General features: G+C 63.8%; 6 non-coding genes across 6 annotated transcripts; all 6 read left to right on the top strand.

Annotated features, from left to right (window-relative positions):
* Window positions 1-434: 434 nt before the first annotated feature.
* Window positions 435-553, top strand: LOC142873078 (5S ribosomal RNA). Its single transcript, XR_012921146.1, has one exon. It is a non-coding gene; the product is annotated as a 5S ribosomal RNA (ribosomal RNA).
* A 3,532-nt stretch (window positions 554-4,085) lies between these two features.
* LOC142873077 (5S ribosomal RNA) lies at window positions 4,086-4,204 on the top strand. The gene has a single exon (XR_012921145.1). It is a non-coding gene; the product is annotated as a 5S ribosomal RNA (ribosomal RNA).
* A 3,538-nt stretch (window positions 4,205-7,742) lies between these two features.
* On the top strand, window positions 7,743-7,861 carry LOC142873067 (5S ribosomal RNA). The gene has a single exon (XR_012921143.1). It is a non-coding gene; the product is annotated as a 5S ribosomal RNA (ribosomal RNA).
* Window positions 7,862-11,390: 3,529 nt separating this feature from the next.
* LOC142873056 (5S ribosomal RNA) lies at window positions 11,391-11,509 on the top strand. The gene has a single exon (XR_012921142.1). It is a non-coding gene; the product is annotated as a 5S ribosomal RNA (ribosomal RNA).
* A 3,539-nt stretch (window positions 11,510-15,048) lies between these two features.
* Window positions 15,049-15,167, top strand: LOC142873045 (5S ribosomal RNA). Its single transcript, XR_012921141.1, has one exon. It is a non-coding gene; the product is annotated as a 5S ribosomal RNA (ribosomal RNA).
* Window positions 15,168-18,696: 3,529 nt separating this feature from the next.
* On the top strand, window positions 18,697-18,815 carry LOC142873034 (5S ribosomal RNA). Its single transcript, XR_012921140.1, has one exon. It is a non-coding gene; the product is annotated as a 5S ribosomal RNA (ribosomal RNA).
* Window positions 18,816-18,945: the final 130 nt, after the last annotated feature.

Here is an 18,945-nt window from a genome sequence, read left to right as displayed (position 1 = left end):
CAAAGGGCGGGCGACCCGCGCGTGCGCAATCGGCGGCGGCGGCGGCGGCCGGCCAGGAGCTGGGGGTGGGCCAGGCGAGGAGAGGAAGGGGGCTGGAAGGTCTCCACCTTGGCGAGTCCAGCCGTGGAGGCGCATCTTGTGTGAGTGTGAGTGAGTGAGTGTGAGTGTGAGTGTGTGTGTGTGTGTGTGTGTGTGTGTGTGTATAGAGAGACAGCCCCCCACCCCGGCCCGCCGCTCCCTGCCCGCCCCGCCCCGCCCCGCCCCGCCCCGCCTGTCACCCCCGTCCCTCGGAGCCCGCCGGACCCGGCCGGTGAACTCAACAGGCCCGGCCCGGTGCGGGTCAGCGCCGGCGCGGGGCCTGGGGCGGGGGGAGGAGGCGGCGGGGAAGCGCAGAGAGGCTCGGCTTCTTGAGCGGGGCAGGGGCGCCCTCCGCCGTCTAGGGCCACACCACCCTGAACGCGCCCGATCTCGTCTGGTCTCGGAAGCTAAGCAGGGTCGGGCCTGGTTAGTACTTGGATGGGAGACCGCCTGGGAATACCGGGTGCCGTAGGCTTCTTCTTTTTTTTTTTTTTGTTTTGCCTCTTGTTCTGTCCCCTTTCTGGGAGCGAGTCGGCGGCCCGGGGTGGGGGTCACCCCCACCCTCAGCGCCCGCCGCGGTGCCTGGCGCCCCAGCCCGCACCGTGGGGCCTCCTCTTGTCCCAAGCCGCGACACCGCCGTCACGCGGCAGCATGCGTGGCTTCTGGACTGTCAGGTCTCAGACCAAAGGTCTGCTCTGTGGGAACCGACACGCTGGAGGAAACCTTGAGAGTCTGAGAGGGGAGGGAGTTCCAGAAGAAGGCCAGGATGTCATTTTGAGGGAGTATGTGACCAGAACTCGTCCCGTTGCTTTTGGGGTTCTATGGGCTACACGTAGGAATCTTTGGTGGTGGCACCTGATGTTGGGGGATCCGGAGTCACACCCAGACCTGCTCCACAGGCCTCCTTTTACTTTTCTCTTCGGATTCATTATGTTTAAAAAGTGTCTCTTATCTCTATGATTGCATTTTCTTTTCTCTCTCTTTTCAAGCAGATGATGGGAGTCCAAGTATTAAGGTGACATGTGTTGCCCGTGCCCCCCTCCCCCCTGTGTTCTTATTCATTTACCTCTGATGTTGTTCCAGCGTATTGTGGGGGTACCAATGTTAAGGTCGGGTACGTTGCCCTCTCCCAGCCTCCCCCCTCGGGTCAGAGCCTCAAGTGCGCCCATCCCCCAGTCGGTGCGCACCCACCCCGTTCCTAATGGAGGTGTATGCCCATCCCCTCCCCCCACCCGCCCGACACCCACCCGATGAAGGTGATTCCTCTGTGTCCACTTAGGTGTCCATCGGTTCGTACCCATTTGCTGGTGAGCGCGAGCACGTGGTGCTCGTGTGTCCATTCTTGGGCTACCTGGCTTACTGGAACGGGTTCCAGCTCTGGCCAGGAGAACCACGAGAGGTGCCCTCTCACCGCTGCTCCTCCTAGCTGAATAGCACTCCGTGGTGTCCACGCGCCACATTTCATTTACGCACTCGTGGGTCGATGGGCACTCGGGTCGCTTCCAGGTCTTTGCGATTGTGACTTGTGCCCTGACTCTAACCCTAACCCTTACCCAGCCCGTCTCCTCCTCGGCCCCTGCCTGACTGACTCCTTCCCGCCCGGCCTGTCACCTGTCACCGTCCTCTGCCCCTGCCTGACACGCTCCTCCCCGCCCGGGCCGTCACCGTCCTCGGCCCCTGCCTGACGGGGCTCCTCCGTCGCCTGGGCCTTCCAAGGGCTTGGTGTGGACGCTGGTTCCAGGACGCCCTCCCAGGAACCCGGTAGCAGGGCGGCCGCAGCGTCTCGCGCCACCCAACCGTCCGCCGGCCGGCGGCCGGCGCTAAGTGGCCTGCGGGGGACGTGCCCCCACTGTGGGGCGGGCGCCCAGCCTGGTGTCTTCTCTGAGGCCCCGTGGCTGCTTTTCCCCCCCGCAAGGGGAGAGCCGCGGAGGTGGGGACCGCCTCCTCGTGGGGACGTACACCCAGCTCTCCACGTCGGATTCCGGGGCTCTCTGTCCTGCCAGAAGGCCCAGCTGGCCTGCGGGTCCTTAGAGTGGCAAAAACATCCGAAAACTGAGATTGAGGGTCCGGTGGTTGTCTGCACTTTTGTGCTGGGCACCCCAGGGAGGCCCGGGGGCTGGCTGGACAACGCGGTCTGCTGGGCAGGGGGGGGGTTTGGAGGAGCAACTGATGCCCTTTGCACTTTGGGTAGCAAGTGTCTGAGGTGTCTCTGAGCCCTGCGCCATGTCGGGGGGTGGGGTGGGGGGGTGGGAGGTCGGGGGGGGGTGGAGGAGCAGGAGGAGGAGGAGGAGGAGGTGGGAAGGGCCGTGGCCTGCAGTCGTGTTCCCGGGGTGGCTTCTTCCACAGGCTGCTTGGCCTGGGCTCCCTGCACCTGGGCCTTTGGAGGACTGGCCCTGTGCTTGCCAACGCTTCCCCTGCAGGGACCCAGAGCTGGGAGGTTGCATCTCTCAGCCCTGGGTCGGGCAGAGCCCCAGCGGGCCATGCCCACAACCTCTCTCAGCACGGGTCCCCCAGAAGGCTCCTTTGGGACCAGGATTCTCTTGCGGGTGACTCTTTAAGGTCTGGCCCCTGGATGGAGGGGCACCAGGAGTAGAGGAGCAGGAAGGGGAAGGGGGTGGCCATGCGAGGGGACACTTTCAGGCCAAGTCCCAGCTTCAGCCTGATCCTCCTGGGAACCCCGGGGTGTACGTCACACCTCCTGGTTGTCCCGCTCTGAGACAAGGGCTCTGAGACAAGGAGCCGGGCTTCGCATTCCCCCAGCAGCCAGTCGTGGGCTGAGGACACCTGGGGCGTTGGGAACTCCCTGGCTTCTCCTTGGCTTAACATCTGGAGCTGCTTGTGAATCGTGCCGCCACACACACCCGAGTGCAGGTGTCTTCTGCACAGACTGCGGGCCTCGCTCTTCTGAATGCCGCTAGCTCGCCACCCACCCACGGGTGAACCTGGTCAGGGTACTTTCTCTCGGGGGCAGACTCTGATCCTGGCGGGCTACCGGTGTTTCTGTTTGCTCGTTTCTTTCTTCCATTTCGGGAAAGGCTTCCTTACTGGGTGTGGAAATCTCCTATGCCTTTCCTCGCCTATTCTGTCAGCTTTAAAATTCTCTTTCAGTTGCCACCCTCACAGATGGATTAGGAAACTCTTTCCGGTGCACTCATTAGTGAAATGACCTCAATGAAGCTGGAATCCAATATCTAATCGCTGATTTTTAGCGAGTCCACACGCCAGGGTGGTCGGGGTCCAATGCAGCCCCGGCCAGGCCCAGGCCCCTTGGACTGGGCCACAGGAGGACACAGAGGAGGGTCCCGGCCCCCACGGTCGCGTTGCCGGCAGTTCTCCAAGGGCTTGGGCGTTTTCCAGAGGTAGGAGATGGAGGGGACTGATTTCTTCAGCGCCCCACAAACCACGCCACCCCACCCATGGGACACATCCCTAGAGAGAGAGAGAGACGCCCCATACACTCGCTCCCCTCCCCCATGCGCTGTGCCCCAGCCCGGGCCCGGGGGAATAGGCGGCAGCCCACCCACAGGGTGGGGGGCGCAGCTGAAAGGGGTTGTCGGGGATGGCGGACCCTGCCTGGGGTCAAAGGGCGGGCGACCCGCGCGTGCGCAATCGGCGGCGGCGGCGGCGGCGGCCACGAGCTGGGGGTGGGCCAGGCGAGGAGAGGAAGGGGGCTGGAAGGTCTCCACCTTGGCGAGTCCAGCCGTGGAGGCGCATCTTGTGTGAGTGTGAGTGAGTGAGTGTGAGTGTGTGTGTGTGTGTGTGTGTGTGTGTGTGTATAGAGAGACAGCCCCCCACCCCGGCCCGCCGCTCCCTGCCCGCCCCGCCCCGCCCCGCCCCGCCCCGCCTGTCACCCCCGTCCCTCGGAGCCCGCCGGACCCGGCCGGTGAACTCAACAGGCCCGGCCCGGTGCGGGTCAGCGCCGGCGCGGGGCCTGGGGCGGGGGGAGGAGGCGGCGGGGAAGCGCAGAGAGGCTCGGCTTCTTGAGCGGGGCAGGGGCGCCCTCCGCCGTCTAGGGCCACACCACCCTGAACGCGCCCGATCTCGTCTGGTCTCGGAAGCTAAGCAGGGTCGGGCCTGGTTAGTACTTGGATGGGAGACCGCCTGGGAATACCGGGTGCCGTAGGCTTCTTCTTTTTTTTTTTTTTGTTTTGCCTCTTGTTCTGTCCCCTTTCTGGGAGCGAGTCGGCGGCCCGCGGTGGGGTCACCCCCACCCTCAGCGCCCGCCGCGGTGCCTGGCGCCCCAGCCCGCACCGTGGGGCCTCCTCTTGTCCCAAGCCGCGACACCGCCGTCACGCGGCAGCATGCGTGGCTTCTGGACTGTCAGGTCTCAGACCAAAGGTCTGCTCTGTGGGAACCGACACGCTGGAGGAAACCTTGAGAGTCTGAGAGGGGAGGGAGTTCCAGAAGAAGGCCAGGATGTCATTTTGAGGGAGTATGTGACCAGAACTCGTCCCGTTGCTTTTGGGGTTCTATGGGCTACACGTAGGAATCTTTGGTGGTGGCACCTGATGTTGGGGGATCCGGAGTCACACCCAGACCTGCTCCACAGGCCTCCTTTTACTTTTCTCTTCGGATTCATTATGTTTAAAAAGTGTCTCTTATCTCTATGATTGCATTTTCTTTTCTCTCTCTTTTCAAGCAGATGATGGGAGTCCAAGTATTAAGGTGACATGTGTTGCCCGTGCCCCCCTCCCCCCTGTGTTCTTATTCATTTACCTCTGATGTTGTTCCAGCGTATTGTGGGGGTACCAATGTTAAGGTCGGGTACGTTGCCCTCTCCCAGCCTCCCCCCTCGGGTCAGAGCCTCAAGTGCGCCCATCCCCCAGTCGGTGCGCACCCACCCCGTTCCTAATGGAGGTGTATGCCCATCCCCTCCCCCCACCCGCCCGACACCCACCCGATGAAGGTGATTCCTCTGTGTCCACTTAGGTGTCCATCGGTTCGTACCCATTTGCTGGTGAGCGCGAGCACGTGGTGCTCGTGTGTCCATTCTTGGGCTACCTGGCTTACTGGAACGGGTTCCAGCTCTGGCCAGGAGAACCACGAGAGGTGCCCTCTCACCGCTGCTCCTCCTAGCTGAATAGCACTCCGTGGTGTCCACGCGCCACATTTCATTTACGCACTCGTGGGTCGATGGGCACTCGGGTCGCTTCCAGGTCTTTGCGATTGTGACTTGTGCCCTGACTCTAACCCTAACCCTTACCCAGCCCGTCTCCTCCTCGGCCCCTGCCTGACTGACTCCTTCCCGCCCGGCCTGTCACCTGTCACCGTCCTCTGCCCCTGCCTGACACGCTCCTCCCCGCCCGGGCCGTCACCGTCCTCGGCCCCTGCCTGACGGGGCTCCTCCGTCGCCTGGGCCTTCCAAGGGCTTGGTGTGGACGCTGGTTCCAGGACGCCCTCCCAGGAACCCGGTAGCAGGGCGGCCGCAGCGTCTCGCGCCACCCAACCGTCCGCCGGCCGGCGGCCGGCGCTAAGTGGCCTGCGGGGGACGTGCCCCCACTGTGGGGCGGGCGCCCAGCCTGGTGTCTTCTCTGAGGCCCCGTGGCTGCTTTTCCCCCCCGCAAGGGGAGAGCCGCGGAGGTGGGGACCGCCTCCTCGTGGGGACGTACACCCAGCTCTCCACGTCGGATTCCGGGGCTCTCTGTCCTGCCAGAAGGCCCAGCTGGCCTGCGGGTCCTTAGAGTGGCAAAAACATCCGAAAACTGAGATTGAGGGTCCGGTGGTTGTCTGCACTTTTGTGCTGGGCACCCCAGGGAGGCCCGGGGGCTGGCTGGACAACGCGGTCTGCTGGGCAGGGGGGGGGTTTGGAGGAGCAACTGATGCCCTTTGCACTTTGGGTAGCAAGTGTCTGAGGTGTCTCTGAGCCCTGCGCCATGTCGGGGGGTGGGGTGGGGGGGTGGGAGGTCGGGGGGGGGTGGAGGAGCAGGAGGAGGAGGAGGAGGAGGTGGGAAGGGCCGTGGCCTGCAGTCGTGTTCCCGGGGTGGCTTCTTCCACAGGCTGCTTGGCCTGGGCTCCCTGCACCTGGGCCTTTGGAGGACTGGCCCTGTGCTTGCCAACGCTTCCCCTGCAGGGACCCAGAGCTGGGAGGTTGCATCTCTCAGCCCTGGGTCGGGCAGAGCCCCAGCGGGCCATGCCCACAACCTCTCTCAGCACGGGTCCCCCAGAAGGCTCCTTTGGGACCAGGATTCTCTTGCGGGTGACTCTTTAAGGTCTGGCCCCTGGATGGAGGGGCACCAGGAGTAGAGGAGCAGGAAGGGGAAGGGGGTGGCCATGCGAGGGGACACTTTCAGGCCAAGTCCCAGCTTCAGCCTGATCCTCCTGGGAACCCCGGGGTGTACGTCACACCTCCTGGTTGTCCCGCTCTGAGACAAGGGCTCTGAGACAAGGAGCCGGGCTTCGCATTCCCCCAGCAGCCAGTCGTGGGCTGAGGACACCTGGGGCGTTGGGAACTCCCTGGCTTCTCCTTGGCTTAACATCTGGAGCTGCTTGTGAATCGTGCCGCCACACACACCCGAGTGCAGGTGTCTTCTGCACAGACTGCGGGCCTCGCTCTTCTGAATGCCGCTAGCTCGCCACCCACCCACGGGTGAACCTGGTCAGGGTACTTTCTCTCGGGGGCAGACTCTGATCCTGGCGGGCTACCGGTGTTTCTGTTTGCTCGTTTCTTTCTTCCATTTCGGGAAAGGCTTCCTTACTGGGTGTGGAAATCTCCTATGCCTTTCCTCGCCTATTCTGTCAGCTTTAAAATTCTCTTTCAGTTGCCACCCTCACAGATGGATTAGGAAACTCTTTCCGGTGCACTCATTAGTGAAATGACCTCAATGAAGCTGGAATCCAATATCTAATCGCCGATTTTTAGCGAGTCCACACGCCAGGGTGGTCGGGGTCCAATGCAGCCCCGGCCAGGCCCAGGCCCCTTGGACTGGGCCACAGGAGGACACAGAGGAGGGTCCCGGCCCCCACGGTCGCGTTGCCGGCAGTTCTCCAAGGGCTTGGGCGTTTTCCAGAGGTAGGAGATGGAGGGGACTGATTTCTTCAGCGCCCCACAAACCACGCCACCCCACCCATGGGACACATCCCTAGAGAGAGAGAGAGACGCCCCATACACTCGCTCCCCTCCCCCATGCGCTGTGCCCCAGCCCGGGCCCGGGGGAATAGGCGGCAGCCCACCCACAGGGTGGGGGGCCCAGCTGAAAGGGGTTGTCGGGGAGGGCGGCCCCTGCCTGGGGTCAAAGGGCGGGCGACCCGCGCGTGCGCAATTGGCGGCGGCGGCGGCGGCCGGCCAGGAGCTGGGGGTGGGCCAGGCGAGGAGAGGAAGGGGGCTGGAAGGTCTCCACCTTGGCGAGTCCAGCCGTGGAGGCGCATCTTGTGTGAGTGTGAGTGAGTGAGTGTGAGTGTGAGTGTGTGTGTGTGTGTGTGTGTGTGTGTGTGTATAGAGAGACAGCCCCCCACCCCGGCCCGCCGCTCCCTGCCCGCCCCGCCCCGCCCCGCCCCGCCCCGCCTGTCACCCCCGTCCCTCGGAGCCCGCCGGACCCGGCCGGTGAACTCAACAGGCCCGGCCCGGTGCGGGTCAGCGCCGGCGCGGGGCCTGGGGCGGGGGGAGGAGGCGGCGGGGAAGCGCAGAGAGGCTCGGCTTCTTGAGCGGGGCAGGGGCGCCCTCCGCCGTCTAGGGCCACACCACCCTGAACGCGCCCGATCTCGTCTGGTCTCGGAAGCTAAGCAGGGTCGGGCCTGGTTAGTACTTGGATGGGAGACCGCCTGGGAATACCGGGTGCCGTAGGCTTCTTCTTTTTTTTTTTTTTTGTTTTGCCTCTTGTTCTGTCCCCTTTCTGGGAGCGAGTCGGCGGCCCGGGGTGGGGGTCACCCCCACCCTCAGCGCCCGCCGCGGTGCCTGGCGCCCCAGCCCGCACCGTGGGGCCTCCTCTTGTCCCAAGCCGGGACACCGCCGTCACGCGGCAGCATGCGTGGCTTCTGGACTGTCAGGTCTCAGACCAAAGGTCTGCTCTGTGGGAACCGACACGCTGGAGGAAACCTTGAGAGTCTGAGAGGGGAGGGAGTTCCAGAAGAAGGCCAGGATGTCATTTTGAGGGAGTATGTGACCAGAACTCGTCCCGTTGCTTTTGGGGTTCTATGGGCTACACGTAGGAATCTTTGGTGGTGGCACCTGATGTTGGGGGATCCGGAGTCACACCCAGACCTGCTCCACAGGCCTCCTTTTACTTTTCTCTTCGGATTCATTATGTTTAAAAAGTGTCTCTTATCTCTATGATTGCATTTTCTTTTCTCTCTCTTTTCAAGCAGATGATGGGAGTCCAAGTATTAAGGTGACATGTGTTGCCCGTGCCCCCCTCCCCCCTGTGTTCTTATTCATTTACCTCTGATGTTGTTCCAGCGTATTGTGGGGGTACCAATGTTAAGGTCGGGTACGTTGCCCTCTCCCAGCCTCCCCCCTCGGGTCAGAGCCTCAAGTGCGCCCATCCCCCAGTCGGTGCGCACCCACCCCGTTCCCAATGGAGGTGTATGCCCATCCCCTCCCCCCACCCGCCCGACACCCACCCGATGAAGGTGATTCCTCTGTGTCCACTTAGGTGTCCATCGGTTCGTACCCATTTGCTGGTGAGCGCGAGCACGTGGTGCTCGTGTGTCCATTCTTGGGCTACCTGGCTTACTGGAACGGGTTCCAGCTCTGGCCAGGAGAACCACGAGAGGTGCCCTCTCACCGCTGCTCCTCCTAGCTGAATAGCACTCCGTGGTGTCCACGCGCCACATTTCATTTACGCACTCGTGGGTCGATGGGCACTCGGGTCGCTTCCAGGTCTTTGCGATTGTGACTTGTGCCCTGACTCTAACCCTAACCCTTACCCAGCCCGTCTCCTCCTCGGCCCCTGCCTGACTGACTCCTTCCCGCCCGGCCTGTCACCTGTCACCGTCCTCTGCCCCTGCCTGACACGCTCCTCCCCGCCCGGGCCGTCACCGTCCTCGGCCCCTGCCTGACGGGGCTCCTCCGTCGCCTGGGCCTTCCAAGGGCTTGGTGTGGACGCTGGTTCCAGGACGCCCTCCCAGGAACCCGGTAGCAGGGCGGCCGCAGCGTCTCGCGCCACCCAACCGTCCGCCGGCCGGCGGCCGGCGCTAAGTGGCCTGCGGGGGACGTGCCCCCACTGTGGGGCGGGCGCCCAGCCTGGTGTCTTCTCTGAGGCCCCGTGGCTGCTTTTCCCCCCCGCAAGGGGAGAGCCGCGGAGGTGGGGACCGCCTCCTCGTGGGGACGTACACCCAGCTCTCCACGTCGGATTCCGGGGCTCTCTGTCCTGCCAGAAGGCCCAGCTGGCCTGCGGGTCCTTAGAGTGGCAAAAACATCCGAAAACTGAGATTGAGGGTCCGGTGGTTGTCTGCACTTTTGTGCTGGGCACCCCAGGGAGGCCCGGGGGCTGGCTGGACAACGCGGTCTGCTGGGCAGGGGGGGGGTTTGGAGGAGCAACTGATGCCCTTTGCACTTTGGGTAGCAAGTGTCTGAGGTGTCTCTGAGCCCTGCGCCATGTCGGGGGGTGGGGTGGGGGGGTGGGAGGTCGGGGGGGGGTGGAGGAGCAGGAGGAGGAGGAGGAGGAGGTGGGAAGGGCCGTGGCCTGCAGTCGTGTTCCCGGGGTGGCTTCTTCCACAGGCTGCTTGGCCTGGGCTCCCTGCACCTGGGCCTTTGGAGGACTGGCCCTGTGCTTGCCAACGCTTCCCCTGCAGGGACCCAGAGCTGGGAGGTTGCATCTCTCAGCCCTGGGTCGGGCAGAGCCCCAGCGGGCCATGCCCACAACCTCTCTCAGCACGGGTCCCCCAGAAGGCTCCTTTGGGACCAGGATTCTCTTGCGGGTGACTCTTTAAGGTCTGGCCCCTGGATGGAGGGGCACCAGGAGTAGAGGAGCAGGAAGGGGAAGGGGGTGGCCATGCGAGGGGACACTTTCAGGCCAAGTCCCAGCTTCAGCCTGATCCTCCTGGGAACCCCGGGGTGTACGTCACACCTCCTGGTTGTCCCGCTCTGAGACAAGGGCTCTGAGACAAGGAGCCGGGCTTCGCATTCCCCCAGCAGCCAGTCGTGGGCTGAGGACACCTGGGGCGTTGGGAACTCCCTGGCTTCTCCTTGGCTTAACATCTGGAGCTGCTTGTGAATCGTGCCGCCACACACACCCGAGTGCAGGTGTCTTCTGCACAGACTGCGGGCCTCGCTCTTCTGAATGCCGCTAGCTTGCCACCCACCCACGGGTGAACCTGGTCAGGGTACTTTCTCTCGGGGGCAGACTCTGATCCTGGCGGGCTACCGGTGTTTCTGTTTGCTCGTTTCTTTCTTCCATTTCGGGAAAGGCTTCCTTACTGGGTGTGGAAATCTCCTATGCCTTTCCTCGCCTATTCTGTCAGCTTTAAAATTCTCTTTCAGTTGCCACCCTCACAGATGGATTAGGAAACTCTTTCCGGTGCACTCATTAGTGAAATGACCTCAATGAAGCTGGAATCCAATATCTAATCGCCGATTTTTAGCGAGTCCACACGCCAGGGTGGTCGGGGTCCAATGCAGCCCCGGCCAGGCCCAGGCCCCTTGGACTGGGCCACAGGAGGACACAGAGGAGGGTCCCGGCCCCCACGGTCGCGTTGCCGGCAGTTCTCCAAGGGCTTGGGCGTTTTCCAGAGGTAGGAGATGGAGGGGACTGATTTCTTCAGCGCCCCACAAACCACGCCACCCCACCCATGGGACACATCCCTAGAGAGAGAGAGAGACGCCCCATACACTCGCTCCCCTCCCCCATGCGCTGTGCCCCAGCCCGGGCCCGGGGGAATAGGCGGCAGCCCACCCACAGGGTGGGGGGCACAGCTGAAAGGGGTTGTCGGGGATGGCGGCCCCTGCCTGCGGTCAAAGGGCGGGCGACCCGCGCGTGCGCAATCGGCGGCGGCGGCGGCGGCGGCGGCGGAGGCGGCGGCCACGAGCTGGGGGTGGGCCAGGCGAGGAGAGGAAGGGGGCTGGAAGGTCTCCACCTTGGCGAGTCCAGCCGTGGAGGCGCATCTTGTGTGAGTGTGAGTGAGTGAGTGTGAGTGTGTGTGTGTGTGTGTGTGTGTGTGTATAGAGAGACAGCCCCCCACCCCGGCCCGCCGCTCCCTGCCCGCCCCGCCCCGCCTGTCACCCTCGTCCCTTGGAGCCCACCGGACCCGGCCGGTGAACTCAACAGGCCCGGCCCGGTGCGGGTCAGCGCCGGCGCGGGGCCTGGGGCGGGGGGAGGAGGCGGCGGGGAAGCGCAGAGAGGCTCGGCTTCTTGAGCGGGGCAGGGGCGCCCTCCGCCGTCTAGGGCCACACCACCCTGAACGCGCCCGATCTCGTCTGGTCTCGGAAGCTAAGCAGGGTCGGGCCTGGTTAGTACTTGGATGGGAGACCGCCTGGGAATACCGGGTGCCGTAGGCTTCTTCTTTTTTTTTTTTTTGTTTTGCCTCTTGTTCTGTCCCCTTTCTGGGAGCGAGTCGGCGGCCCGGGGTGGGGGTCACCCCCACCCTCAGCGCCCGCCGCGGTGCCTGGCGCCCCAGCCCGCACCGTGGGGCCTCCTCTTGTCCCAAGCCGCGACACCGCCGTCACGCGGCAGCATGCGTGGCTTCTGGACTGTCAGGTCTCAGACCAAAGGTCTGCTCTGTGGGAACCGACACGCTGGAGGAAACCTTGAGAGTCTGAGAGGGGAGGGAGTTCCAGAAGAAGGCCAGGATGTCATTTTGAGGGAGTATGTGACCAGAACTCGTCCCGTTGCTTTTGGGGTTCTATGGGCTACACGTAGGAATCTTTGGTGGTGGCACCTGATGTTGGGGGATCCGGAGTCACACCCAGACCTGCTCCACAGGCCTCCTTTTACTTTTCTCTTCGGATTCATTATGTTTAAAAAGTGTCTCTTATCTCTATGATTGCATTTTCTTTTCTCTCTCTTTTCAAGCAGATGATGGGAGTCCAAGTATTAAGGTGACATGTGTTGCCCGTGCCCCCCTCCCCCCTGTGTTCTTATTCATTTACCTCTGATGTTGTTCCAGCGTATTGTGGGGGTACCAATGTTAAGGTCGGGTACGTTGCCCTCTCCCAGCCTCCCCCCTCGGGTCAGAGCCTCAAGTGCGCCCATCCCCCAGTCGGTGCGCACCCACCCCGTTCCTAATGGAGGTGTATGCCCATCCCCTCCCCCCACCCGCCCGACACCCACCCGATGAAGGTGATTCCTCTGTGTCCACTTAGGTGTCCATCGGTTCGTACCCATTTGCTGGTGAGCGCGAGCACGTGGTGCTCGTGTGTCCATTCTTGGGCTACCTGGCTTACTGGAACGGGTTCCAGCTCTGGCCAGGAGAACCACGAGAGGTGCCCTCTCACCGCTGCTCCTCCTAGCTGAATAGCACTCCGTGGTGTCCACGCGCCACATTTCATTTACGCACTCGTGGGTCGATGGGCACTCGGGTCGCTTCCAGGTCTTTGCGATTGTGACTTGTGCCCTGACTCTAACCCTAACCCTTACCCAGCCCGTCTCCTCCTCGGCCCCTGCCTGACTGACTCCTTCCCGCCCGGCCTGTCACCTGTCACCGTCCTCTGCCCCTGCCTGACACGCTCCTCCCCGCCCGGGCCGTCACCGTCCTCGGCCCCTGCCTGACGGGGCTCCTCCGTCGCCTGGGCCTTCCAAGGGCTTGGTGTGGACGCTGGTTCCAGGACGCCCTCCCAGGAACCCGGTAGCAGGGCGGCCGCAGCGTCTCGCGCCACCCAACCGTCCGCCGGCCGGCGGCCGGCGCTAAGTGGCCTGCGGGGGACGTGCCCCCACTGTGGGGCGGGCGCCCAGCCTGGTGTCTTCTCTGAGGCCCCGTGGCTGCTTTTCCCCCCCGCAAGGGGAGAGCCGCGGAGGTGGGGACCGCCTCCTCGTGGGGACGTACACCCAGCTCTCCACGTCGGATTCCGGGGCTCTCTGTCCTGCCAGAAGGCCCAGCTGGCCTGCGGGTCCTTAGAGTGGCAAAAACATCCGAAAACTGAGATTGAGGGTCCGGTGGTTGTCTGCACTTTTGTGCTGGGCACCCCAGGGAGGCCCGGGGGCTGGCTGGACAACGCGGTCTGCTGGGCAGGGGGGGGGTTTGGAGGAGCAACTGATGCCCTTTGCACTTTGGGTAGCAAGTGTCTGAGGTGTCTCTGAGCCCTGCGCCATGTCGGGGGGTGGGGTGGGGGGGTGGGAGGTCGGGGGGGGGTGGAGGAGCAGGAGGAGGAGGAGGAGGAGGTGGGAAGGGCCGTGGCCTGCAGTCGTGTTCCCGGGGTGGCTTCTTCCACAGGCTGCTTGGCCTGGGCTCCCTGCACCTGGGCCTTTGGAGGACTGGCCCTGTGCTTGCCAACGCTTCCCCTGCAGGGACCCAGAGCTGGGAGGTTGCATCTCTCAGCCCTGGGTCGGGCAGAGCCCCAGCGGGCCATGCCCACAACCTCTCTCAGCACGGGTCCCCCAGAAGGCTCCTTTGGGACCAGGATTCTCTTGCGGGTGACTCTTTAAGGTCTGGCCCCTGGATGGAGGGGCACCAGGAGTAGAGGAGCAGGAAGGGGAAGGGGGTGGCCATGCGAGGGGACACTTTCAGGCCAAGTCCCAGCTTCAGCCTGATCCTCCTGGGAACCCCGGGGTGTACGTCACACCTCCTGGTTGTCCCGCTCTGAGACAAGGGCTCTGAGACAAGGAGCCGGGCTTCGCATTCCCCCAGCAGCCAGTCGTGGGCTGAGGACACCTGGGGCGTTGGGAACTCCCTGGCTTCTCCTTGGCTTAACATCTGGAGCTGCTTGTGAATCGTGCCGCCACACACACCCGAGTGCAGGTGTCTTCTGCACAGACTGCGGGCCTCGCTCTTCTGAATGCCGCTAGCTCGCCACCCACCCACGGGTGAACCTGGTCAGGGTACTTTCTCTCGGGGGCAGACTCTGATCCTGGCGGGCTACCGGTGTTTCTGTTTGCTCGTTTCTTTCTTCCATTTCGGGAAAGGCTTCCTTACTGGGTGTGGAAATCTCCTATGCCTTTCCTCGCCTATTCTGTCAGCTTTAAAATTCTCTTTCAGTTGCCACCCTCACAGATGGATTAGGAAACTCTTTCCGGTGCACTCATTAGTGAAATGACCTCAATGAAGCTGGAATCCAATATCTAATCGCCGATTTTTAGCGAGTCCACACGCCAGGGTGGTCGGGGTCCAATGCAGCCCCGGCCAGGCCCAGGCCCCTTGGACTGGGCCACAGGAGGACACAGAGGAGGGTCCCGGCCCCCACGGTCGCGTTGCCGGCAGTTCTCCAAGGGCTTGGGCGTTTTCCAGAGGTAGGAGATGGAGGGGACTGATTTCTTCAGCGCCCCACAAACCACGCCACCCCACCCATGGGACACATCCCTAGAGAGAGAGAGAGACGCCCCATACACTCGCTCCCCTCCCCCATGCGCTGTGCCCCAGCCCGGGCCCGGGGGAATAGGCGGCAGCCCACCCACAGGGTGGGGGGCCCAGCTGAAAGGGGTTGTCGGGGAGGGCGGCCCCTGCCTGGGGTCAAAGGGCGGGCGACCCGCGCGTGCGCAATTGGCGGCGGCGGCGGCGGCCGGCCAGGAGCTGGGGGTGGGCCAGGCGAGGAGAGGAAGGGGGCTGGAAGGTCTCCACCTTGGCGAGTCCAGCCGTGGAGGCGCATCTTGTGTGAGTGTGAGTGAGTGAGTGTGAGTGTGAGTGTGTGTGTGTGTGTGTGTGTGTGTGTGTGTATAGAGAGACAGCCCCCCACCCCGGCCCGCCGCTCCCTGCCCGCCCCGCCCCGCCCCGCCCCGCCCCGCCTGTCACCCCCGTCCCTCGGAGCCCGCCGGACCCGGCCGGTGAACTCAACAGGCCCGGCCCGGTGCGGGTCAGCGCCGGCGCGGGGCCTGGGGCGGGGGGAGGAGGCGGCGGGGAAGCGCAGAGAGGCTCGGCTTCTTGAGCGGGGCAGGGGCGCCCTCCGCCGTCTAGGGCCACACCACCCTGAACGCGCCCGATCTCGTCTGGTCTCGGAAGCTAAGCAGGGTCGGGCCTGGTTAGTACTTGGATGGGAGACCGCCTGGGAATACCGGGTGCCGTAGGCTTCTTCTTTTTTTTTTTTTTTGTTTTGCCTCTTGTTCTGTCCCCTTTCTGGGAGCGAGTCGGCGGCCCGGGGTGGGGGTCACCCCCACCCTCAGCGCCCGCCGCGGTGCCTGGCGCCCCAGCCCGCACCGTGGGGCCTCCTCTTGTCCCAAGCCGGGACACCGCCGTCACGCGGCAGCATGCGTGGCTTCTGGACTGTCAGGTCTCAGACCAAAGGTCTGCTCTGTGGGAACCGACACGCTGGAGGAAACCTTGAGAGTCTGAGAGGGGAGGGAGTTCCAGAAGAAGGCCAGGATGTCATTTTGAGGGAGTATGTGACCAGAACTCGTCCCGTTGCTTTTGGGGTTCTATGGGCTACACGTAGGAATCTTTGGTGGTGGCACCTGATGTTGGGGGATCCGGAGTCACACCCAGACCTGCTCCACAGGCCTCCTTTTACTTTTCTCTTCGGATTCATTATGTTTAAAAAGTGTCTCTTATCTCTATGATTGCATTTTCTTTTCTCTCTCTTTTCAAGCAGATGATGGGAGTCCAAGTATTAAGGTGACATGTGTTGCCCGTGCCCCCCTCCCCCCTGTGTTCTTATTCATTTACCTCTGATGTTGTTCCAGCGTATTGTGGGGGTACCAATGTTAAGGTCGGGTACGTTGCCCTCTCCCAGCCTCCCCCCTCGGGTCAGAGCCTCAAGTGCGCCCATCCCCCAGTCGGTGCGCACCCACCCCGTTCCCAATGGAGGTGTATGCCCATCCCCTCCCCCCACCCGCCCGACACCCACCCGATGAAGGTGATTCCTCTGTGTCCACTTAGGTGTCCATCGGTTCGTACCCATTTGCTGGTGAGCGCGAGCACGTGGTGCTCGTGTGTCCATTCTTGGGCTACCTGGCTTACTGGAACGGGTTCCAGCTCTGGCCAGGAGAACCACGAGAGGTGCCCTCTCACCGCTGCTCCTCCTAGCTGAATAGCACTCCGTGGTGTCCACGCGCCACATTTCATTTACGCACTCGTGGGTCGATGGGCACTCGGGTCGCTTCCAGGTCTTTGCGATTGTGACTTGTGCCCTGACTCTAACCCTAACCCTTACCCAGCCCGTCTCCTCCTCGGCCCCTGCCTGACTGACTCCTTCCCGCCCGGCCTGTCACCTGTCACCGTCCTCTGCCCCTGCCTGACACGCTCCTCCCCGCCCGGGCCGTCACCGTCCTCGGCCCCTGCCTGACGGGGCTCCTCCGTCGCCTGGGCCTTCCAAGGGCTTGGTGTGGACGCTGGTTCCAGGACGCCCTCCCAGGAACCCGGTAGCAGGGCGGCCGCAGCGTCTCGCGCCACCCAACCGTCCGCCGGCCGGCGGCCGGCGCTAAGTGGCCTGCGGGGGACGTGCCCCCACTGTGGGGCGGGCGCCCAGCCTGGTGTCTTCTCTGAGGCCCCGTGGCTGCTTTTCCCCCCCGCAAGGGGAGAGCCGCGGAGGTGGGGACCGCCTCCTCGTGGGGACGTACACCCAGCTCTCCACGTCGGATTCCGGGGCTCTCTGTCCTGCCAGAAGGCCCAGCTGGCCTGCGGGTCCTTAGAGTGGCAAAAACATCCGAAAACTGAGATTGAGGGTCCGGTGGTTGTCTGCACTTTTGTGCTGGGCACCCCAGGGAGGCCCGGGGGCTGGCTGGACAACGCGGTCTGCTGGGCAGGGGGGGGGTTTGGAGGAGCAACTGATGCCCTTTGCACTTTGGGTAGCAAGTGTCTGAGGTGTCTCTGAGCCCTGCGCCATGTCGGGGGGTGGGGTGGGGGGGTGGGAGGTCGGGGGGGGGTGGAGGAGCAGGAGGAGGAGGAGGAGGAGGTGGGAAGGGCCGTGGCCTGCAGTCGTGTTCCCGGGGTGGCTTCTTCCACAGGCTGCTTGGCCTGGGCTCCCTGCACCTGGGCCTTTGGAGGACTGGCCCTGTGCTTGCCAACGCTTCCCCTGCAGGGACCCAGAGCTGGGAGGTTGCATCTCTCAGCCCTGGGTCGGGCAGAGCCCCAGCGGGCCATGCCCACAACCTCTCTCAGCACGGGTCCCCCAGAAGGCTCCTTTGGGACCAGGATTCTCTTGCGGGTGACTCTTTAAGGTCTGGCCCCTGGATGGAGGGGCACCAGGAGTAGAGGAGCAGGAAGGGGAAGGGGGTGGCCATGCGAGGGGACACTTTCAGGCCAAGTCCCAGCTTCAGCCTGATCCTCCTGGGAACCCCGGGGTGTACGTCACACCTCCTGGTTGTCCCGCTCTGAGACAAGGGCTCTGAGACAAGGAGCCGGGCTTCGCATTCCCCCAGCAGCCAGTCGTGGGCTGAGGACACCTGGGGCGTTGGGAACTCCCTGGCTTCTCCTTGGCTTAACATCTGGAGCTGCTTGTGAATCGTGCCGCCACACACACCCGAGTGCAGGTGTCTTCTGCACAGACTGCGGGCCTCGCTCTTCTGAATGCCGCTAGCTTGCCACCCACCCACGGGTGAACCTGGTCAGGGTACTTTCTCTCGGGGGCAGACTCTGATCCTGGCGGGCTACCGGTGTTTCTGTTTGCTCGTTTCTTTCTTCCATTTCGGGAAAGGCTTCCTTACTGGGTGTGGAAATCTCCTATGCCTTTCCTCGCCTATTCTGTCAGCTTTAAAATTCTCTTTCAGTTGCCACCCTCACAGATGGATTAGGAAACTCTTTCCGGTGCACTCATTAGTGAAATGACCTCAATGAAGCTGGAATCCAATATCTAATCGCCGATTTTTAGCGAGTCCACACGCCAGGGTGGTCGGGGTCCAATGCAGCCCCGGCCAGGCCCAGGCCCCTTGGACTGGGCCACAGGAGGACACAGAGGAGGGTCCCGGCCCCCACGGTCGCGTTGCCGGCAGTTCTCCAAGGGCTTGGGCGTTTTCCAGAGGTAGGAGATGGAGGGGACTGATTTCTTCAGCGCCCCACAAACCACGCCACCCCACCCATGGGACACATCCCTAGAGAGAGAGAGAGACGCCCCATACACTCGCTCCCCTCCCCCATGCGCTGTGCCCCAGCCCGGGCCCGGGGGAATAGGCGGCAGCCCACCCACAGGGTGGGGGGCACAGCTGAAAGGGGTTGTCGGGGATGGCGGCCCCTGCCTGCGGTCAAAGGGCGGGCGACCCGCGCGTGCGCAATCGGCGGCGGCGGCGGCGGCGGCGGCGGAGGCGGCGGCCACGAGCTGGGGGTGGGCCAGGCGAGGAGAGGAAGGGGGCTGGAAGGTCTCCACCTTGGCGAGTCCAGCCGTGGAGGCGCATCTTGTGTGAGTGTGAGTGAGTGAGTGTGAGTGTGTGTGTGTGTGTGTGTGTGTGTGTATAGAGAGACAGCCCCCCACCCCGGCCCGCCGCTCCCTGCCCGCCCCGCCCCGCCTGTCACCCTCGTCCCTTGGAGCCCACCGGACCCGGCCGGTGAACTCAACAGGCCCGGCCCGGTGCGGGTCAGCGCCGGCGCGGGGCCTGGGGCGGGGGGAGGAGGCGGCGGGGAAGCGCAGAGAGGCTCGGCTTCTTGAGCGGGGCAGGGGCGCCCTCCGCCGTCTAGGGCCACACCACCCTGAACGCGCCCGATCTCGTCTGGTCTCGGAAGCTAAGCAGGGTCGGGCCTGGTTAGTACTTGGATGGGAGACCGCCTGGGAATACCGGGTGCCGTAGGCTTCTTCTTTTTTTTTTTTTTGTTTTGCCTCTTGTTCTGTCCCCTTTCTGGGAGCGAGTCGGCGGCCCGGGGTGGGGGTCACCCCCACCCTCAGCGCCCGCCGCGGTGCCTGGCGCCCCAGCCCGCACCGTG

Source organism: Microcebus murinus, chromosome 9 (genome assembly GCF_040939455.1).
Source record: "Microcebus murinus isolate Inina chromosome 9, M.murinus_Inina_mat1.0, whole genome shotgun sequence".
Classification (NCBI taxonomy): domain Eukaryota; kingdom Metazoa; phylum Chordata; class Mammalia; order Primates; family Cheirogaleidae; genus Microcebus; species Microcebus murinus.
Note: the sequence above shows the minus strand (reverse complement) of the source record. Positions and strands in the feature narration are given on the sequence as shown.